This window comes from Erythrolamprus reginae, chromosome 1 (genome assembly GCF_031021105.1).
Source record: "Erythrolamprus reginae isolate rEryReg1 chromosome 1, rEryReg1.hap1, whole genome shotgun sequence".
In the NCBI taxonomy this organism is placed as follows: domain Eukaryota; kingdom Metazoa; phylum Chordata; class Lepidosauria; order Squamata; family Dipsadidae; genus Erythrolamprus; species Erythrolamprus reginae.
The window spans coordinates 15,018,958-15,024,957 of record NC_091950.1 but is presented as its reverse complement, the minus strand read 5'-3'; the positions used below and the strand labels follow the sequence as shown (position 1 = coordinate 15,024,957).

General features: G+C 42.3%; 1 protein-coding gene across 3 annotated transcripts in view; it reads left to right on the top strand.

The window, feature by feature from the left end:
- SBNO2 (strawberry notch homolog 2) overlaps window positions 1–6,000 on the top strand; it is a 163,576-nt gene that overhangs the window by 93,838 nt on the left and 63,738 nt on the right. The window lies entirely within an intron of this gene.

The following is a 6,000-nucleotide window of genomic DNA, read 5'->3' as shown; positions in this document are numbered from 1 at the left end:
ACTGATGGCAGAAAAAGACCTCCTGGTCCATCTAGTCTGCCCTTATACTATTTCCTGTATTTTATCTTACAATGGATATATGTTTATCCCAGGCATGTTTCAATTCAGTTACTGTGGATTTACCAACCACGTCTGCTGGAAGTTTGTTCCAAGGATCTACTACTCTTTCAGTAAAATAATATTTTCTCATGTTGCTTTTGATCTTTCCCCCAACTAACTTCAGATTGTGCCCCCTTGTTCTTGTGTTCACTTTCCTATCAAAAACACTTCCCTCCTGGACCTTATTTAACCCTTTAACATATTTAAATGTTTCGATCATGTCCTCCCTTTCCCTTCTGTCCGCCAGACTATACAGATTGAGTTCATTAAGTCTTTCCTGATAACTTTTGCGCTTAAGATCTTCCACCATTCTTGTAGCCCGTCTTTGGACCCGTTCAATTTTGTCCATATCTTTTCGTAGGTGAGGTCTCCAGAACTGGACACAGTATTCCAAATGTGGTCTCACCAGCGCTCTGTATAAGGGGATCACAATCTCCCTCTTCCTGCTTGTTATACCTCTAGCTATGCAGCCAAGCATCCTACTTGCTTTTCCTACTGCCCGACCACACTGCTCACCCATTTTGAGACTCTCAGAAATCACTACCCCTAAATCCTTCTCTTCTGAAGTTTTTGCTAACACAGAACGGCCAATGCAATACTCAGATTGAGGATTCTTTTTCCCTAAGTGCATTATTTTACATTTGGAAACATTAAACTGCAGTTTCCATTGCTTTGACCATTTATCTAGTAAAGCTAAATCATTCACCATATTACAGACCCCTCCAGGAATATCAACCCTATTGCACACTTCAGAGTCATATTTTAACATATTTAAATGTTTCGATCATGTCCGTGGTCGTAAGTTGAGGACTACCTATAATCTGGTACTGAGGGGGGGGGGAAGCAATTGCAGTTTTGCAAGAGCTGGATGTCAATCAAAGCTATGTGGTTGCAGTGAACAGTATCAGGAAAGGATCCCAATTCCAGAGTAAAGAAACTGCTTCATTTGGCATTAAGGAGATCAGAGCGTGGCAGTGCTAGTGATCCTATGACTGCCTGGAGGTCATATATCATTTTGTCAGGTGTTAAAATTCCAATTAAGATACCTGTATGCGGGGACCCACGGGTAGTCCTTGGCTTACAACCACAACTGAGCCCAATGTTTCAGTTGCAAAGTGAAGCATTTCTTAAGCGAGTTTTTACAATCTTTATTGCTACCGTGGTTAAGTGAACCCCTGCAGTTGTTAAGTGAGGAACACAGTGGTTAAGCAGGTCTGGCTTCCTCCCTTGACTCTGCTTGTCAGAAGGTCGCGAAAGGGGGATCACACGACGACCCCGGGACACGGTAGCCGTCATAAATGCGAGTCAGTTGCCAAGCATCTGAATTTTGATCATGTGACGGTCATATATCTTTGTGAGTGACATAGGGGAAGGTTTGGTAGGGAAGGTTTGCCTGTTTGTTGATGACTCTAAAGTGTGCAATAGGGTTGGTATTCCTGGAGGCGTCTATAATATGGCAAATGATTTAGCGTTACTAGATAAGTGGTCAAAGCAGTGGAAACTGCAGTTTAATGTTTCCAAATGTAAAATAATGCACTTGGGGGAAAGGAATCCTCAATCTGAGTATTGTATTGGCAGTTCTGTGTTAGCAAAAACTTCAGAAGAAAAGGATTTAGGGGTAGTGATTTCTGACAGTCTCAAAATGGGTCAACAGTGCGGTCAGGCGATAGGGAAAGCAAGTAGGATGCTTGGCTGCATAGCTAGAGGTATAACAAGCAGGAAGAGGGAGATTGTGATCCCCTTATATAGAGCGCTGGTGAGACCACATTTGGAGTACTGTGTTCAGTTCTGGAGACCTCACCTATAAAAAGATATTGACAAAATTGAACGGGTCCAAAGACGGGCTACAAGAATGGTGGAAGGTCTTAAGCATAAAACGTATCAGGAAAGACTTAATGAACTCAATCTGTATAGTCTGGAGGACAGAAGGAAAAGGGGGGACATGATCGAAACATTTAAATATGTTAAAGGGTTAAATAAGGTTCATGAAGGAAGTGTTTTTAATAGGAAAGTGAACCCAACAATAAAGGGGCACAATCTGAGGTTAGTTGGGGAAAAGATGAGAAACGTGAGAAAATATTATTTTGCTGAAAGAGTAGTAGATCCTTGGAACAAACTTCCAGCAGACGTGGTTGGTAAATCCACAGTAACTGAATTTAAACATGCCTGGGATGAACATAGATCCATCCTAAGATAAAATACAGGAAATAGTATAAGGGCAGACTAGATGGACCATGAGGTCTTTTTCTGCTGTCAATCTTCTATGTTTCTATGTTTCTATATTATTAAGTGAGGAACACGGTGGTTAGGTGGATCTGGCTTCCCCCATTGACTTTGCTTATCAGGAGGTCGCGTAAGGGGATCACAGGATGACCCCAGGACACGGTAACCGTCATAAATGTGAGTCAGTTGCCAAGCATCCGGATTTTGATCACCTGACAGTCATTAAGTTTAAAAACAAACCAGTCACAAGTCAATTTTTTCCAGTGCCATTGCAACTTCAATTGGTCACTGTTTGTAAGTGGCAGGCTACCTGTACTCCACTAAATTAGTGCTAGATGAAACTTAATGGAATTCAAGATGGATAGGACGCGGAACATTTGTGGGAACGTAAAGATTCCAAGCTGATCTCTCACTTGACTCCACCCAAGGCTCTGCCTGTCCTATGGTACACGTTTTTCTTCCCCTTGACAAGATTCTTGATTTTATTTTTCAATTTGATTTATTTGTACCCCACCCTTATTATTTTTACCAATAAACAATCATATCCAACAGACCTTCCTCCTGCTATTTTCCCCTTAACCAACACCTTGTGAGGTGTTTTGGGCTCCCCCAGCCGGCTTTTGTAGCTAAGATAAGTCTTGAACTCACTGTCTCCTCTTTCTAGCCTGGTGCCTTAACTACTAGACCAGTGATGGCGGACCTTCTTCTCCTCGGGTGCCAAAAGGAAGCGTGCACACACTATCACACGCATGTGTGTGCCCACACCCAAAATGCAATGCCCCCCCAAGCACCCCATACCCACACGTGTGCATGCACATCACCCCCTCCTCTATTTTCCAACCTCTGGGGGGCTTGGTAGGCCCGTTTTTCGCCCTTCCTAAGCTCCAGAGGCTTCCCTGGAGCCTGGGGAGGACGAAAACAGCCTCCCCTGCCCCCCGGAAGCTCTCCAGAGGCCGAAAACACCCTCCCAGGGCATCTGTGAAAATCAGCTGGTTGATGTACACGTGTGTGCTGGAGCTGAGCTAGGACATCGGACCAGAATATCTCCGGGACCGCTTCTGCCGCACGAATCTCAGCGGCCGATTAGGTCCCACAGAGTCGGCCTTCTCCGGGTCCCGTCAACTAAACAATGTCGTCTGGCGGGATCCAGGGGAAGAGCCTTCTCTGTGGTGGCCCTGGCCCTCTGGAGTCAACTCCCCCCGGAGATTCAAACTGCCCCCACCCTCCTTGCCTTCTGCAAGACTGAAAATTCATCTATGTCGCCGGGCATGGGGTAATTGATCTATCTCACTGCTCGAGTCTTCAGCGAGGGGTGGCATACAAATCTAATTAATAATAATAATAATAATAGTAATAATAGTAATAATAGTAATAATAATATAGCATGCATGCCAACAGATATGGCTCTGGTTTCCTTGGGCTCACCATCACAGTACCACTAGACTGGGGTAGGCAAAGTTGGCTCTTCTATGACATATGGACTTCAACTCCCAGAATTCCTGAGCTAGCATGACTGGCGCTCAGGAATTCTGGGAATTGAAGTCCTCAAGTCTTCGAAGAGCCAACTTTGCCTACCCCTGCAATAGACCAAACTATCTCATGACTAGTGGTTCCGTGCTGGGAGATGTGCTTTGAACTAGGGACAAGGTTACAAGTCTAGAATTCACAATTAGCCCTCGAGCTAATTGTGCAGCTTTAGTTTTGTTCGCATTAAGCTTAATGGAGCTTAAGCCCTGAAGCTAAATTTATTTAAGCCCTCAAGCTAAATTTGCTGCTTTAATTTGTTTGTAGCTATTGATTGACAACCATTCTGCCTCAGTTTTTCTGCTCTGCCTACCTTAATCTAGGGTGTGTTTTGTGTGTGGGCACATAGGCATGTTCAACTCCCAGATAGACAGTAGACCAGAAGTACACAACCTTGGCAACTTTAAGACTTGTGAACTTCAACTCCCAGAATTCCCCAGCCAGCTATATTAGAATAGAATTCATTACTGGCCAAGTGTGATTGGACACACAAGGAATTTGTCTTGGTGCAGATGCTCTCAGTGTACATAAAAGAAAATAAACATTTGTCAAGAATCATGAGATACAACACTTAATTGTCATAGGGTCAAATAAGCAATCATGAAACAATCAATATTAATAAAAATCTTAGGGATACAAGCAACAAGTTACAGTCATACAGTCGATTGATTGATTGATTGATTGATTGATTGATTGGATTTGTATGCCGCCCCTTTCTGCAGTCATAAGTGGAAGGAGATGGGTGATAGGAATGATGAGAAATAACTAGTAGTAATAGTAGTGCAGACTTAGTAAATAGTTTGACAGTGTTGAGGGAGTTATTTGTTTAGCAAAGTGGGGGCATTCGGGAAAAAACTGTTCTTGTGTCTAGTTGTCTTGGTGGGCAATGCTCTGTAGCGACGTTTTGAGGGTAGGAATTGAAACAGTTAGAATAGAATAGAATAGAATTTTTATTGGCCAAGTGTGATTGGACACAAAAGGAATTTGTCTTGGTGCATATGCTCTCAGTGTACATAAAATAAACTATACATTTGTCAAGAATCATGTGGTACAACACTTAATGATTGTCATAGGGGTCAAATAAGCAATGAAGAAGCAATATTAATAAAAATCTTAGGATATAAGCAACAAGTTACAGTCATACAGTCAACATGGGAGGAAATGGGTGATAGGAATGATGAGAAAAACTAGTAGAATAGAAGTGCAGATTTAGTAGAAAGTCTGACAGTGTTGAGGGAATTATTTGTTTAGCAGAATGATGGCGTTCGGGGAAAAACTGTTCTTGTGTCTAGTTGTCTTGGTGTGCAGTGCTCTGTAGCGACGTTTTGAGGGTAGGAATTGAAACAGTTTGTGTCCAGGATGTGAGGGGTCAGTAAATATTTTCCCACCCTTCTTTTTGACTCTGCAGTATACAGATCCTCAATGCAACCCACCTTTGTCGCCAGGCACGGGGGAGTTAGGATATTCCTTCCCCTAGGCCATTACAAGTTATGTATGGTATGTTTGTGTGTATGTTTGGTTTTTATAATAAGGGTTTTTAGTTGTTTTATTAAATTGGATAGTTACATGTTGTTTTTTATCATTGTTGTTAGCCGCCCCGAGTCTGCGGAGAGGGGCGGCATAAAAATCCAACCAACCAACCAGCCAGCCAGCCAGCCAGCCAGCCAGCCAGCCAGCCAGCCAGCCAGCCAGCCAGCCAGCCAGCCAGCCAGCCAGTCAATAAATGAATGAATGAATGAATGAATGAATGAATAAATAAATAAATAAATAAATAAATAAATAAATAAATAAATAAATTGTTTTTTCTGCAGTTAATTCTGGGAGTTGAAGTCCACCAGTTTTAAAATTGTCAAGATTAGACACTCTTATTGTACAATGTAGACAGTGCCTTTGCTTTCATCCAGAAAACATGAATGGAGCATAATTAAATGTGGTCGGTGGTTTGTTCCATGCTCGCAATCCATTGGAATCCACTGGCTTAATGATATTCAAATAAAGAAATCACTACAAATAATTTTTAAAAATTCAATAGCAATGTCAGGGATCAACCTTCTGTAGCCTGGAGCATTTAAGACGATAGGAAGTGCAACTATATCTGTGGCCAGCACAGCTGTAAGCAAGATTGTGTAACATAATTTGAAAAATATCAAGTTA